At 48.0% G+C, this 17,199-nt stretch overlaps 1 protein-coding gene across 3 annotated transcripts in view; it reads right to left on the bottom strand.

Annotated features, from left to right (window-relative positions):
* Positions 1-2,245, bottom strand: part of TTLL1 (tubulin tyrosine ligase like 1) — a 30,222-nt gene extending 27,977 nt beyond the window's left edge. The window contains exon 1 of one of the 3 annotated variants that reach the window (XM_019544355.1): positions 2,225-2,245. The gene's annotated coding sequence lies outside the window, so the exon portion shown is untranslated. Of the gene's footprint in view, positions 1-2,220 lie in introns of all 3 variants that reach the window. The other 2 variants (XM_019544356.1, XM_019544354.1) reach the window with 2 other exon arrangements.
* Between the last annotated feature and the right edge of the window lie 14,954 nt (positions 2,246-17,199).

The raw sequence follows: 17,199 nt of genomic DNA, 5'->3' as shown, positions 1-17,199 counted from the left end.
CTACAGAGCTAGCAGCCGCACCTAGCTTTGGACTAGTTCCACTGTTGGAGAGCAAGGGCTGGCTCTGGAACCTCGTGAACCAATGGACACCCTATAAATTAAGAAACATTAACAACTTACTCTAAGTCGTCTACTTGTGCCAACTTGGCAAACCTCAAGGGCGGCTATAAAGCTACCTCCAATCCCGCCCCACAAGCCACGCGCTCGCACAGCTCCGCAAAGCCCGCGGCTCCCCTAAGCAGTGCCGGAACCGCTAGCCCGGCATTCCGCCACAAGTTTTTTCATCTATGAGGAAAAAAGTAAATGAAGAAAATGGAAAATTGCTGACTCATAGTGGGTTAACCCACCCATAAATGCTATTCTGAGCAAAAAGAAGGAATTATATCTGATCAACACATCACAAAGCTACTCAACAGCTCACAAAAACACTCTCACGGACCCAGAGGGACAGCCTTCCATCTTCAGCTCCCTCTGTGCAAAAATGAAGTTTATTTCCTACCTATGGGGACTTTTTACCATCTGTACTTTTCCCAGAGCCTGACAAAGGGACTTTGATCCCAAAAGCTTGCAGAAAAGGACAGTTTTCTTGTCATTTTCCAGTTGGTCTAATAAAAGGTATCATTTTGGAACCAAGAGTTCTAGTTTTTTGTATGTCATTCTGAGCAAACGCTACTATATACTCTGAGTGAAGAAGATAAGAGTTTTCTAGCATACACTCCTTCCTGGAACAACAAGGGACAAACTATGGCAGACACCAAGGTGGAGAGGGGAAAGAGCAAAAGCAGTAAGTTACATGGACATTTTATACCACCTACTGCTGTGCCTGTGCTATATAAATTTTGATGTAAAAACACTCATGCCGAAAAAGGATAACTTAATAGAATGATTATATTTGAATTTCCAGATGTTTGAAATTAAAATATATTAATTTCCCAACAGACCCTCAATTACATATTTCTGCTTTACTGATATACAAAACCCTGGGTTGATAAAAGGCAAGTTGCAAAGAAGAGAAAGCGGGGGGTCCTCATGAGCAAGACACTGACTTCAAGCTCAGAACAAGTCTTCAGTTCCAGTCTGCTACAAATGTCTTATGTTACCAAAAGCAACTTGCAATGTTTCTGAGGTGTAACTCCTCACAGACAGCACTAGCTCTCTCTCCCATCCCCAAGTTAGCCTGTTGTTTATTTAGACTGGCAATTCTTTAGTGCAGCAATTTACCATATTTACTTGAATCTGATACAATTCTGAATTTAACAAACATCCCCCAATAATTAGATTCTATACATGGGAAATGTATAAATGTGTTACAATTTTCCATGTCCAGAATCTAATTACTGGAGGGCTATCTTTAATTCATCCCCCCACCCCACTGCCACAGGAGGGCAGGCAATGGGGAGGCAAGTGGTATGGGCCAGTCAAGCAGCTTGGCCTCTCCCTGTCCCCCCGCCTTGATTTCCCCCTCCTTTCCAACCTCTGCTCCACTCTCTGCCCCATAAGCTCACTCTGCACTGACAGGTCATTACCACAGTTCTACCAATGGCTATTTCAGCCTGACACAGGGACCACAGCCCAGCTCCTGTAGCTGGGGGCTGCCTGACACTGCTATGGGGCCATACTGGAGCCCTGATCAGGAGCCTGCCAATGCAAAACAAAGGTAAGGGAGGGAAGGAGAGAGACAGGTGGGGGAACAGAGGCTGCAAGGAGGGGGAAAGGGGGAGAAAGAGGCTGCAGAAGGGAGACAGCAAGGTGCAGAGGCAGGGGGCAGGCAGTAGCTGCAGCTATAGCCCAACCTAGATAGGTTCTCAGATGCGATTGAAAGATGAAGAGCTTTTCTCCCTTGTCTTAGAATTGAGTAAATATGGTACTATTGTCATGGATCTTCACCTCACTATCATAGGTTTTGTCCTCAAAGGGTCAACTTGCCCATTTTTAAGTTAAGCACATGTAGGGCTCTACAGCCTCAGGCTTTCATGTGTGCACAGCACATTTAGTACAGCGAGGACTGGAACCTTTACACCAAGGGTGGGCAATTATTTGGGCTGAAGGGACAGTGAGGGAGTCCAGGCAAGCTGTTGCGGGCCGGGAGGTGGGAAGGGGGGGCAGTCGATCCTATCCGGCCCTGGCCCACCTGACCCACCGCCCAGACCCCATGGACAGAGCATGCTGGGCTAGGCAGAATGGGGCCGGGTGACAGCTGAGCCCGCCCGCCGCGCTCACCTACCTGCTGGCAGCCTCAGCCCCGCCTCACGCACCCCGCCCCATACTCCACCGCCAGTGCTTCCGGGTCGCTGGTGCCGCGACCCCGGCGGAGCGGGGGACTTCCGGTAAGAGCTGAGGGCCGGCGGCGAGAGAAGCCCCGCCCCTGTGTTCTAGTTAAGTCACTAGACAGCTGGCCCGCGCTCCAGTCTCTCAGATTCCTTTGGAGCACGTTCCTACTGCGGAGTGCGTAGAGCCCGGGGCAGGGCCACAGAGACTACCGGGAGCGCATCTGCACCTTCATTAGTGCACTTTAGTTACTGCACAGTAGTGCTGTGCAATTATTTTGTTTACTGCGCAGTAGCGTATTAGCACAGTTGGTGACCGGCATGCTGCTACACAGTGTTATTAGGCTACTGCAGAGTAAGTGCCTCATGTAGACGTGCCCAGAGTCGTTTAGTTGCTGCAACAGCCTCATTCCCCTCACTGCAGCAGCCCAGATGAGCCCCTCAGGCCACCTGAGACCCCCACGAGGGAGCATGAAACACAAGAGGGCCTGCCTTAGTCTCAACATCAGAAACAGGAAAACAAACCCAAGGAAGGGATGAGGCAGCACTAGGGAGCACAGCATAAGTAAGGGACAGCTGGCTATTTAATGATAGTTGTGTTTTCACAGGCATCAGGGCAAAGGGTATTTCTAAGGGGGGAAATTTCAAAGGAAAAATGGACACTCCTTCTCTAAGAGAGCCTAAGGATGCCTGTTTGAAATTGTGACAAGCCTGCTACCTCCATTCCCCACCCCTCCCAGGCACCCTGATCTGCCCCTGAGCACTGGAGATGCCTGCGTTCATGCACGGTCCGACATACACATGTTCTGACATTTCTTAACTTTTCGAAACTTGATTCAAGCAGCCTCAGAAATTGACTGTTCTTTTAATAGACTGCCAGCGTTTAAGTGATATTTTTGCCGTGATGGTCCAGGCTTCTTCAGGAAAGAAGAATAGTTCTCACGATTGTAGATCACATGTGCAAAGGCTGCAGAATGTCATAGGAATAACTAACAGATACAATCTGTATTGATAACATCAATAACCTCCCCCCCCCACCTAGAACGTTTAATTACAGAAAGCACTAAAGGCAAGAATTCTTATGGGTGGTATCTTTTATAGGACTAACCTGTAACTGTACCCAAAAGCTTGCCTATGTCTCTATCGACTGTACAGCTGGTCCTATAAAAGCTATCATCCACAATAATTTTTGCCTCTCTTTTAATATACTGTAATTTCTTGGGGGTGGGAGTTGACATAACCAGTTAAGCAGACATTCCATTATGTGGAACTGTAACATCACTCACCGAGCTCAGCAGCAGGGCTGAAACCTTCAGATCCATAGCACTGACCTTTGCCATATAAACTGTCAGAGTAACCGACAGCAATAATAGGTGGGCATCTTCTAGATCAGTGGTTCTCAAGCTTTTTTTGTACCAGGACCCATTTGTAAACATGGATGTCAGCCAGTCTGGACTCAGTAAATAGTTTAAGTAGAAAACACGCCCCCCCCACCCGGCCCTGCCAGTGCCCCTCACTCCCAACCTGCTGCTCCCAGGCGCCAGCCTGCCAGTGTGGAGCAAGGTGGTGGGCCCCTCAAAGCAACCCCATTCAAAGCTGGAAGTCTGCCAGCCTGCAGGGGAAACCCACTGTTTCCCATGTTTTTCTCCTCTAAAGGAGAATCCATTTTTAAAGTTCGTTCATGATCCTTTCATTTATTCTTGCGACACAACATTTGGGTTGCGACCCACAGGTCAAAAAACACTGTTCTAGACAGACTAGAGCAAGAGAAAGACAAGACAGATGCTGCAAGTAGGTTTCACAAATGACACCAGAGGAATGGCGAAACACAGGGATTTTGGGTTGTATGGGGATTCTTGTACCAACAGAACTTTCTGCTCTAACCCCACCTCTTCTACCTTCATCCCAACTTTATTCAACTCCCAGTCACAGTGTCCCCTCTCACCATCCCTCCATTGGGCCAGCTCCTTGCTCTTGTTCTCCCCATCACTCCTTGGGTGCCAGCAAGTGTGACACTGCAAGCACAAGAGTTTCCTGGGTTTTCTGCAGTCTTACATTGCAACCCACTCAGTACAGACAGTGCCTTTGAATAATTTTGTGGCCAAATTCTAACAAGTCTCAACTGATTGTGAGCAGAGGATTTTCAGAAACTCAGTCCTTGATCAAATGTGAATCTGTCTTTAATGGAGATTAGGTAAAAGGACATCCTTGTTTGTACCAAAACAGCTGTAAGAACATTTTTAACAATGTATCTTTTCCCCACCCCCAACCTAGCTCAGATAAAGTGCTGAGCTATTTTTGCTGAAATACAAGGGAAAAAAACATTAGGTAGTGTAACAAGTGGGCTTTCCCAGGGCCAGTCAGACATTAGCCCATCCACCTCTCTCACCTGTCATCCCTTGTTGATACATAATTATGGTGTTAATTAGGCAGAATGTATTTCTTCACTCTGAGTTTTATGCCTCAGAGGGCCCACAATGTCCTTTGGAACCACCCTTTGGAAGGGTTGATCAATGATAGGGAGGGGCTGTAGGGCAGCCTTTCTCTTGTCCCCACTTTTGCCTGTCTGCTGGCACGTCTCACAAGATCTGCAGTAGTATGTCACATTCTGGGCAATTCTGGGCCAAAAAAAGTTCGCCTGCAGCCACTGGCATGTCTGTTCCCTGCCCATTTGAGGAGCACACGGTAAATCATGAGCCATAGAAAGCAATTATTGTCTGAACTTATGAGGTACTATCAGCTGGTGATGGGGTTCCCCGGTCTTGGCATGGTTCTTTGGTACCCACAACCAACAAAGAAGTCCCTTATCCCAGACACCTGTTCCCTCCTATCTGGGGTGAACTCTGTCTCTTGCTCCTGAGCCATCTCCCGGAGTTCCTCCAAGCTGGGGTCCTTTAGAACCTCCTGCCTGAACTCCTCTTACCCAACTAAGCAATCAGCAGAGAGTTCAGGTGCTCCTGTAAGGAGTGCACCTGCACCCTCAGGGATGTCCTTTAACTTCTCCCCAAGAGTCTCAGTTTCCTCTGCCACTGACTGACCACACTCTTCCCTGGGACTGTCACTAAATCCAACCTCGCTGTTGCTGGTTTCCTCAATGGCTGGGGGCTGGTTGCAGTCAGAGGGAGTCCGAGTCTCTCCTTCCTCCCCCTCTGCCTCAGTAGCCAATTGGGTGACCAGGCCCTGGGCAGTTTCCACTCCTCCCACCTTAGCCTTTCTGCTCTGTTGACAAGTCATCACACTAACACGATAGGGCTCTAGCTCTAGGAGGTGGCCCTCCTCCCTTTGCAGGTACTCTAGCTCCATAACACCACCTCCCACCAGGATGGGGACAGGAGCCCCTTGCAGCACACCCAGTTCTATGCATATCCCGCAGCCTCTTCACTTGATGTGGGGATGGGTTACTGGTACCTCAAATGGTGGGGACCCCACCCCCTGAATGGTAAGTTTCCTCCCTGGGACTATATCTGCAGGTGAAACAAGGTTGGCATTGATTAATGACACACTGGACCCTGTGTCCAGTTCCTTGACAAGGGTTCTCCAGTTTACTGTTATCTTAGTCCAGTGGAAAGCCATCACCTCCTCTGGTTTTGTATTCCTGTAGCAACAGGCATGCCCCTCAGAGTGGCTTGGGTCCCCCCTTCACTGCTTACAGCTGTTGCATGTCTAACTGGCTTGGGTTTGTTGCTTAGCTTTGGGCAGTTGGGTCTGATGTGGCCCAGCTCCCCACAGTTATAGCACCCCCTCTTTTCCGAATTGGGTGGTTTGTTCAAATCTTGGGCCACCTTGCACTCAGCAGGAGGTGGCCCTCTTTCCCCTTTTGGGCCTGGCCCTCTGTTCTCCCCTTTTTGGAAGCCTTTCTGTTCCTTCCCAAAGTAGGGGGGCTTCTTGTCCAGCCCCTCACGATTTAGCAACAGCTGGTCTGCAATTTCAGCGGCCTCTTGGATGGTTTTGGGGGCCCTGTCTTTGACTAGGGTTTTAATCTGCTTCGAACTGTGGTGATAAGATTGATCCAGCACTATGAGGTTTAGCGCCTTCTCTCTAGCACCTTGGCTCCGTCTGCCCACTTAAGGAGTGAGTCCCACACCTGGGTCACAAAATCAACCGTTGTCTTCCCCGGTTGTGGGATGGTATTCTGGAATTTTTTTCCCGGAAATAATCTGGTCCTAACCTGAACCTTGAACATGCAGCATTTTTAAAGGCATCATAGTTATCTGCTGATTCCGAGGGCAGTCTGTTCAGGACCACAGACATATCGCTTTCTACCAGAGCAGCCATGTGTTTCATGAACTCTTCCTTTGGCAACTTTCATCGGTGCACTTGGTTTTCGAAGATGCTTAGGCACATTTCTGGATAATTCTTGTCTTTGTAGCGAGAGAAGATTGCGGTGTTCAGTCTGGGGGATGCACCTAGTGTGTGGGCTGGGCATCCACTGTTTCAGCAGTTGTCTGTATTCAGAGTACTGCAAGCTCATGCTCACACTTGAGCCGTGCCTCTTTGGCCTCTGCCTCGCGCTGGCACTGGGCTTCTCTAGCCTCATCCTTTTCCTTCTTGTGCTAGCGTTGGGCCTCCAGTTCCATCCTTTTCAACTCTAGCTCATGCTTGAGCTTGTGCTCTCATTCTTCAGCTTCTAGCTGCAGCTGGAATTTCCAGAACTCCCACTCAGAGGGTGGCCCCTCAGTGCCCCCCGTGGGTTCTGTATGAACAGCTGGAGGTGATCTTGCAGCCTGGTCATTATTACACAGGATCTTAATCAGGTTCTCTCTCTTCTGCTTCTTCCTCACTTGAAGGCCTCTCTCTTTCATCAGCTCTCTCAAGTCAGCCACCGTCAGGTGGTCATACTCATCAGCCATCCTAGCTATCTACACTGTCTAGTTGACCCAATGCCAAATTAGAAATTGTTTGCTCAAGGGTTTTCAGTGACTCTGTTCCCTTCCCAAGATTATGCCTTCAGTACAGCAGGTTGTCAGATGCCACGGCTCCCACCACGTGTGGCGGTCCAGTAGGGGGTGCTCCTGCATTGAGCCACCCACCTCACTGTGCCTGACTGTCTTCTAGGCTCCAAGTGCCTCCCTGGGGGCACCTCATGTCTGGCTGACCCCCTTCCTGGAGCACACCCGCTAGCCTGGGGTAAAAACTGCCCCTCACCCAGGGCTGGGCTTTATTCTGGCTCTGTGCACCCTGGGAAACACAGGCCTAGTAGCCCTCCAGGGTACTTGATTCACTTCAAGCACTTGGGGGTGCTTCTCTCAGTCAGAAGCACAAGCAGTGGTCTCCCTTAGTCAGCTGAACCAATGCTAGGTACAAAGGAGAACTTTATTGGTTACAAGGGTAATAGGGCACAGGGTAGAGCAATATCAGAGAAATCCCATAGAGCGAACTGGTGTGGCTGGGTAGCCTTTGATCACGCAACTGAGTTACTGCCAGCTATATATCTAGTTAGATCTCAGGTAGCTTACTCACAAGTATCATCCAGAGGCAGGTGGAGATTTCCTCTGGAGGCAGGCACTTCCTCAATCATGATTTTTGACAGGGAGCAAGTTTCAGATGGTTCAGCTCTTCTCTCTGAGTCTTCCTCATGGCTGCTGCCTCTTGCTCCTAGGCAGTCCTTAACTTATATAGCCCTTATGACCTCATTTTCCTGGTCTAATGGAAGTCAGCACCTGCTGGCTGTTAGCTAACCAATTTGAAATGCATCACTAGTTGCTGGGCGGACTGACAATTTCTAGCTCCCAGGGAGTCCAAGCCCCTCACCCAGGCATGTGATGCCAGTCATGTAGGCAGAGGGAGCAGGTTTCCCCACGCTCCCTCAGGAATGTATCCAGCTCAGGTTACCTAGACAGGGTAAGGTGTGTACCCTCTGCAGAGCCCATCTTAACCAAATTGCCACAGAGCAGAGTTTTTGGGGAGAAACAGAGGTGGCCTTCTGCCACATGTTGCGAGGACCTATACAGAAATGTCAGTGGATTGTTGGGGGTGCATGATATAGCTAATCAATTAGTGGTGTTGGTGTCGACAAAGAGAAGACAGATGCATGGAAAGAAATAGTTACCTCAAGATTAGAGACCATGTGTTTAAAGGCTGCAGAATGTCATAAGAATAATAAAAGGTATGACCTGTGTTGATAACTTCAACAGAAAACACCAAGAATGTTTAATTACAGAATGCAGCTGTTTGACAGCAAAGTGGAACTAAGGTAAAAAGAAAAAAAAAGATTGATAGTAATATATTTAGACAGCTAATCATGCTTAAAAATAGAAAAACCTGACTACCATTGAAATAAGGTAAACATTTGCAGTTTCCTGGTACAAAAAAAGGAATGAAACAATGACATTACTAGATAGATAAAAGATCCTATATCCCTAAAAATAATCAGAATATAATATGAATGCATCATGTGCATGTGATAAGGTCAGTTCCAGAGGTCTAGTTAAGCAGAAATAGTTGAATTTCAGTAACATGAATTGCTGGAAGAAAATACAGTAAAAGCTGAGTTATCTGGCACTTTATTAACTGGCATGCTCTGTTAACTGGCATGCTGATTGACGCAGCAAAAACAAAACTGAAAGTCCTACCACAGCACTTCCAGTTTTGCCAAGTCCCACTTTGCCAACTTTGGACCATGGCCTGGGATAAAGCAGCCTGCACGGGCCCCCCTCCCTGTCCCCCTGCACACTGACACCAGGGAGTGAAAACCCTGATGCACCAGACGTGGCAGGAGGGGCAGTGGCCTGAACAGGCAATGATAACCAGCATATTTGATCAACCAGCACTCCCCATTCCCCATGGTTGCCAGTTAACACAGCTTTTATTGTAGCTTGTTTGAATCCACAAGACATATGCCTTGGAACACCCAGTTATCTTGCTTAGTTCACATTCTCTGGAATTTATATTACCCAGTAATAGCATTAGTAAGTAATGAAGACTGCCCAGAAACTCCTTTAAGGAAAAAAATTATCTATAGACAAAGGTCAGAAAAATGTTAAACAGGACCTGGTGTGTCAACATCAGTGTGTTTTGCTAGTGGCATCAAACAAATTTTGGGAGCATGAGGGAATTAAATAAGAAAAAAGAATTTTATTTTCATGGAAAAAAACAGTATTTATTTTATATTGTAAGATTTTTAAAACCTGAGACTATTGTGTAATTAAGAACATACCTTTTTTGTTACAAGTACTGTATGTCAACAAATATTCTTTTGTTACATTGTCAGAAAACTAAGTAGCAGTATCAGCATATTTTCCTAGCATCTTAGAGTGCAATCTTGCAATCACTTATGCATATTTTAAGTGGACTGTCCCATTGTCTTAAATAGGACTATTTACATACTTAAAGATAAGCATAAATGAGAATAGGCCCTTATACAACACAAAAAATATTTGCCTGCAGCAGAACCTTAAAGAAGTTATAATATTGTGATTAGATCTGCTTTTATAACACTTACAAGCAATTTTCACTTTTATAGCACTTGTAATCCATCTTATTGTACTTTATCAGCATAACATAGTTAAGCATCATGACACATCGAAGTGAGACTGAAGGTAAATCCTATACTAACAGTAGAGATGTATAAAGTTGGAAACAAAGATGTTAGAGACCCTGAAAAGCAACAGAAAGACTTTCATCTGATGGGGGTCTTTGTGGGGGCCACTCTTATGTGGTGTGAAAACAAGTCTATAATATTAATACACTATTTAATATTAACACACTAATATAAACACATTATTTTCTCTTTTCTTTTACATTTACAAATTAACTGCCTGGCTCTGTGAACACCGCAGTTGTGTTTAGGTTTCTGTATCTCTTCCACTGTTTTGCTTTTTCATGGTGTTTACTTTGCCACAGAGATAACATCATACTATAAATAAATGGCAAAGTCCTTTTACAAGCATCCAGTCCAGTCTCTCTATATGGCAGGACAATAAAGTATGGAGCCATACTTCTGTTTCACTTTTTTAATATCATACTTGTATGAACTCTGCCGCTATTACTAACTGCAGTGAGAAATGGTGAGCAGAGTGGTTAAGTGGGGCATAGCAAATAGGTCCTATTTTTCTTATACCTTTCTTCAAATAAATGAAACACATTTGTATATTGCACATTTTTAGCATGTGCAATATACAAAAAAAGAAGAAATGCCGTGTGTCTTTGGATCCTTGAATTTATGAGGTTGTCATTTTCCTACTAAACCTGGAAGGGCAAGACATTGACCACAAGAGCCCAGAAAAGCTACAAGTACTAGGCTGTACTTTCTGGCAATGTAATTGCATCCATCTCCATATTCCCACTCTGACAATATATGGAAATGTTTATTTGGAGTCCTAAAGCCAGTCCTGATATGATGAACAACCCTGAGTTGTTGTTCTCTACCCTGACAACAAATTAGTGGCCAGCGTAAGTGTTAGATAACTTTCTTCATTATCTTTATTACCACAGCAAATTTCAAAGATTTTAATCTGTATGACAATCTTAGTCAAAGATTAAAGCACATATTCTCATGTTACTCTTATATCCCCTTCTTACTTAGGGAAATCAGGACTCATGGTAGAGGTGATATCTTCTATTAGACCAACTAGATTTTTGCAAAAAAAAAAGTTTTTGCAAAAATCTAGTCAGTTTAATAAAAGATATAATCTCTGTCATGAATCCTGGATTTCCTTTTGCCTCACACAAGGCCATTTTGCTCAGCAGGCCATGGCCAGCCCCGGCTCTGGGTAGCTGTTGCCAGCAACGGAGCTCCCAGCAGGGCTTGCAGCTACCCAGAGCCAGGGCCAGCTGCAGCCCAGAGCTGCCCAAAAGTACATGGCCTCATGCCGCAATGCACCAAGGTGGGCCGCAGCAGCACACTGTGTGTGGCAGAAGCCACATGGATACCAGGCGGCTGGAGCCAAGTTGTGCTGCCCTCTGCCATTCAGGGGGGCTGTGCCATGAGACCAAGAGTGCAGCTGCTGTTGCCAGTAAGCTGCGGGTGGGGTGGGGAGGGAAGTACAGAGTGTGTGGGGAGGGAGTTGGAGCCAGGTGGGGGGCAAGCAAGGAGGCTGCAGCTAGGCAGGAGGTGCGCAAGGGGGGGCTGCAGCCAGGCAAGGGGCACACAGAGGGAGCTGGAGCCAGGCAGGAGGGCTGGAGGTGAGCAGGGAGGTAAGCAGGGGGAATCATGATGATGATGATGAAGGAGTCACTGGTAGGCTTCCAAGTTGCTTTACAATTGTAAATATATCAATAAAACATTGCCCAACTGATCTCTGTTTCTCTATAGTGGTCTTTTGTTTCAACTGTGGAGGAACATGGATTTTGGGGTATTTTAAAGAGTGAATTTGGGATTTTTTTTCCAGACATTTTGCAGGTTTTAAATAGGTAACACAATAATTCCTGCTAGTGAGGCAAGTTGCAGGACCCAGGCAGGGCCGGCATCTGGAACCCACCTGAAGGTGGCTGACCTCCTGGCCACATTCTTTGACAGTTCAAAGCAGGCCACCACACCCAGAACATCTTTCAGGTGATAGCTGTCCAGATGGCTGGGCAGAGGCACATATAGCACTAATGCCGCACAAAGGCAACTGTGCAGCCACAGCTTGCTGGCAGCTGGCCCAGAGGGGCAGGTGCCCCTACTAGCTGTGCAGTCTCCATCCGGGTCTGGCAGGCATGCAGCCCTGGGGCCACATGCTGTTGCAAGTGGCAGCCGGTCACAGCCAGGCAGCAGCTCCCACTGGCAGACTGCTGCAGTGGGTACAGGGAACTCTCAGGGCTGCTTCAGCAGTCCAGCTGGCACAAGGGCTAGTGGCCCCAGATACCAATTGGCTAGTCCCCAGAAGCTCCTGTCTATTTGTAACATTCAAATACTGTAGTCCCTATGGCCCACTTGGCTAACTAGTAGCCCCTACTGTTTGGGGGTTAATGGGTGAATGGTACAACAAATTACGCAGAACAAAGGCAAAAAACAGGACAGGAGTGATGTGAGGATCAAAGGGTCAAAACATAAAAATAAGTGCACCTGAGGCAGACACCAAGCAGAGTCCCCTGGGCTGCACCCACCAGTCTGCCCACTGGAGCTCTGCCTGGAAATGTACACAGACAAGTGAGAGGAAAGCAGTCCCGCAGTCTCCAGGCACCTTCCTGGCCAGAGCCTCCTTCCTGGCCAAGTACAGGGCCCACTTGGCCAGGGACAGGAGGAGGTTGACGAGGAGGTCCTGGGATTTGGTGGGGCCATGGATGGGGTGACCAAAAACAAAAAGGTGGGGGGTGAAATTCAACCAGAACCTCAGGAGGAGGTTCTGGAGGTGGAGGTGGAGGGGCTGCAGCCTGGTGCACTCGAGGGTCATGTGTGCCAGGGTCTCCCTCTACCCACAGAAGGGTGTCGGGGAAAAAGGTCAGCTACTGCGTAGCACCCATACACCGAAGGATGTGCTCATACACCGAAGAGCACTGGCCACATCCCGTCTCTGGGCTCGTTCCTAGCTGCGATCAATTCAGCACAGAATGAGGGAGTGTTAGGATGCGAGTTTACTGCTCTGCAGAGGGGTTACTCAATGTCACAAAGACAGAGAGCTCCCCCGACCTGCGTTTGCAGCTTGGTATTTATACATTAACCGTTACATTGCTGGGCGCGCATTCAGGCTTTTCCGCTTGCGTGATAAAGTTGCAAGATGCACAGAACAAGTTTGGGCTGCTTGAAACCGGTTTTGCGGCTAACATTTTGCTTACTGTCAGCAAAGGGGAAAGGTCATCTGCTTTTCAAGGGTCATCTGTTTTTTTTTTAATGATTTTTTTTTCTCTTACAAGGGGCAGGAGACAGGTGTCTGTGAAGCTCACCACAGAAGCTCCTGAGAGCAAGTAGCCCTGAGCTACTTGCCAGGGCAGCTTTTTATATCACTGAGGCCAGCACAGGTGCTAGCTCCATCTCCCCCTGGCTGCATATCTGGGAGAAGGCAGGCAGGGTTATTTTCCCCCAAGTGGCACAATTTGCTTCACACCAAAGTGCATGTCTGGGCACATGTGCTGAGGCAAAAAGCCCCAGCTCAAATTTGCACCACTTCTATTTGAGCTGCTGCAAGCGCATATGTTTGCATGTGTGGACGTGCCCTTTGAGTCTCACTTCTCCATATGCTAAGCTGTTCAAAAGAACTGATGAAAGTAATTGTGTTTGCCTGTATTTATGACTACATTTATCCCGTCCTTTAGGGAGTCAGAAGCCAAAATGTGCCTCAAATTATTTCTCTGAACTAGTGGCTCTCAACCTTTTTAGAGTTGAAGCACCCCTGCATAACTTCTGTGAGTTGAGTAACACCCAGTTTAAAAAATTAATTTGTCTATTACAGCGCTTAGTTCCTTGAAAAGGGGCTGGGCAGTGCGGGTGGGGAATTATCCAGGCAGGGATAAGCCTGAGCCTTTACTTATCTGATTAGTTTATCTGCTTATTTCCTCACACCTTCTTGAACCCTTCAAAGGATATGGCTGTACCCCAGCGTGTCCTGGAACCCTGGTTGAGAATCAACGCTCTAAACAAAACCTGCCAAAAGATCCATAGAACAAAAGCCATCCATCACTACATGTAATTTTCAATGTACATTACAATGGCATCCCTAAAGCTTACAGAGCCAGTTTGTAAAAGAATTGGGCAGTAGGACTCCCAATAATGTTAGAAGGAGAACTGTGGCAAACTTCCTCAAGAACCACTGAACTTAAATAGAAGTAGAGTAGAAATAGAAACCCTCTACATAGAAGTAGAGACTTCTGAAATTGGGAGTATACATTTGGTTATAAACACAGGCTCATCTATACATTCAATTAATGCACTTTAGGTAATGTACTTTCAATCTAGTACCTCCACTGCGAGCTACTAGAAAAATACACATTAACATATTTTAATGCAAATTAGCTAAAGAGCATAACCTTTTTGTGACGCTTTAATGTGCATTAAAACAGGCGGATGCACATTAAAGCACACGTGTAGATGTGCACAGTGTCACAGAAGGACGATACACCTCAGGGCTATGTTGACAGCTTAGTTTTAGCAAGAGGTTAGACAATGGCTTTCTACAGGATGGTTTGGATAGGCATGCCTCAGGCAGGGGGGCTGGACTAGACGTTTCTCAACTTCTGGGAAATATATGAAAGCATTATATGAAAATTTATGAAAGGATTATGAACAAACTTTAAAAATGGATTATCCTTTAAAGGAAAAAAACATGGGACACTGTGGCTTTTCCCTTGCAGGCTGGCAGAGTTCCAGCCTGCAAGAGGTTGTTTGGCGCCCCCCTATGCCCCTCCCCACCCCACACACTGGGGGGGCTGGAGTCTGGAAGTGGGTTGGGAGTGAGGGGCACTGGCAGGGCCAGGGGGCTGCTTTCTATTTAAACTATTGACTGGGTCAGGACTGGCCATCAATGTTTACAACAGGTTCTGGTACAAAAAAGGTTGAGAACCACTTGACTAGACCCCTGCAGGTCCATCCCAGCCCTGCTCCTCAATGATTCTCTGAAATCAGCAAGAATCTGCCACATAGTAAAAATCAAGCCTGGCTTGAAAAGTTTTGTGGGGGGTGGGGCTTGAGGCTCATCCCTTTGGCAAAGCAAAGGAGGCTGCAGCAGGGCTAGACCCCACAAGAGGCGGGCTCCCCCACAGCCTCAGGGAGAAAGCGTGACTGGGGCCCTGGGCAGGGGTCCGCAAGGATGACCACTTTTCTTGGCAGGTTGTGTTTGGACAGAGCCTGGACAAGGCAGCTGCTGGGCCCTCAGGCTGTTCCTTGTAGCTGTCCGTGTTGGTCTACACACATATACGAGCAAGGTTCTCTGGGTAGATGTGATCTCTTTTATTAGACCAACTCAATAGTTGGAAAAAAATTCTTTGCAAGCTTTAGCTTCTTTTATCTGGGATTCACGAGAGCCGTTTTCCACATAGTGATCCCTGGTAAGGCTCTGACACCCAAGAGCTCCCCAGTCACAAAAATGCCAAAGTGCACAAAGATAAAGATATGGACCCCGTTTTGTTTTGTCATAGGAAAGGAGCTTCTTTTCTACCTTGGAGCACACATAACACCAGAAGACTCTCCCTATGCCTGATGAAAGGTGTTGGTGCCGGAAAGCCTGCAAAGAACATTCTTCCCCAGCTATTGAGGTGGTCTGATAAAAGCGATCGCATCAACCCAAAGAGCCTTGCCTGCCTGTGTCCTCAGCTCAGCCGCTTCTCTGCTGGGCTCTGAGGTGGCTTGGGGGAGGGGCGGTGGCAGCCCCCACAGACTAACCAGTCGCCTCAGTCTCCGCTCCCGTGCCGGCAGCACCGGGCGTTTCCCGCTCAGCCTGCCACCTCCGCCTCCGTCGCTCCGCGGGGCGGAAGCAGGTAGCTTCTAGCCGGCGGGGCGGACCCTGGGGGCAGATCGGAGCGACGCTGCGGTGAGTAGCGGGCGCTGCCGGGCGGGGGGCGGCGATGAGTGCAGTGTCCGGGCGCTGCAGGGCTGCAGTGGCGGCCCAGCGGGAGCGGAGGTGAAGCGCGGCCCGGCGCAGCGGGAACCCCCGGCAAGTGCTGGCGGGAGCTGCCTCGATCCCTGCACCCACCTGGGCTCCTGCTACTGTCTTGGCCGCGGAAGCAGCCCCTGAGGCAGGCGCTGGCCGGGGAACCCGCGCGTGGGCTCGGGGCAGGGCCGGGCAGGACACCAGCCGCCAGGGGTAGGTGGAGCGGCCGCAGTCACTCAGCCCAGCAGCATCCGGGGCCCCTGCGGCCGCGGTGAGGGACAAGTGGGAGCGGCAGTCAGGCCTGGGCTGCGGGAGAATTCGCTCCTATTCCTGCCTAGCACCAAAGCCCGTCCCCGCCGCGCCTGGCAGACGGGGTGCTGCTAGGGATCACCCGCCTCCATCCTCGGGAACTGAGTGGGAGTACCAGGGCGCTGGCGGCAGCTCCCTCCTGCGGCTCTCGCTTTTCTCGTACAGCCGTTCTTTCCAAAGGAAAAAAACAACCCCAAACCAAAGAGAACCTGCTTGCCCTTCCCCACTGATAGCTCTCTGCAGAGGCACTTTGCGGAATCCGGCATCAAAGTTGATAGGTATTAGAAAGAAAAAAGAGAGAGAGAGAGAGAAAGAAAGAAAGACACCCCCCACCCTTCTAATACCCATGTTTTAATGAAAAAAAAATTTCAAGAAAAAATTATTAGAAATATTAGAAAAAATACATTCTACACCCACACACATATGAACACACACACTTTTTTCCCCCCCTACTACCTATCAACTTTGATGCCAGACTGCCTTTGGTTTGGGGGGCTTTTTTCCTTTGGAGAGACTTTGTGGGACGACTGAGAGCAGCAGGAGCGGAGCTGCTATCAGCCCTCCGGGATCCTTGTGTGACCGCACCTTTTTAACCATATGATTAGAAAGAGCATCAGGCTGTTCACTGCTGGTGCTGATATTAAAAGCCACCTAAATGTGGTCAACAGAAAGCAACCATTTAAGACAGCAGCCCACTGCACCCACTTAGCATGTCTCCCCCAGAGCTATCCTTTAATGCTTTTTACACTTTGACTGCAAAGCCATCATAAGGGCTGATTCTGGCTTCAATCCTGCTAAGCCTATGTGACTTGTGGGACAAAGACGCTAACAAGGGCTGCTCTCTTTCAAGTCTGTTATAAAAATTCCATGGTTTGGTGGCACATAAACAGACCCAGTAACAGGAAGGGCAGGAAACACAGATCTACAGCCACAAGGGTTGACTCTAATGACTAAGGGCTGCAGTAACAAGCTCTGTGGATTTACCCAGTGGGTATGAACACACAAGTACAATAATATGCAGCTCAACTACATTGTTTCTATTTTTTATACCGGGAAACAAACTACAGAAATCCCTCTGATAGACCAGGAATGTCACATTCATTTTGACAAACATACCAAAGCAATTAAAGTAACGCACCGAAGTTTTAAAGCTGCACAAAAATACTTCCTACACTCAG

This window comes from Crocodylus porosus, unplaced genomic scaffold, assembly GCF_001723895.1.
Source record: "Crocodylus porosus isolate Cpor-Errol unplaced genomic scaffold, CroPor_comp1, whole genome shotgun sequence".
In the NCBI taxonomy this organism is placed as follows: Eukaryota; Metazoa; Chordata; order Crocodylia; family Crocodylidae; genus Crocodylus; species Crocodylus porosus.
This window is presented reverse-complemented; position numbering and strand designations above follow the sequence as displayed.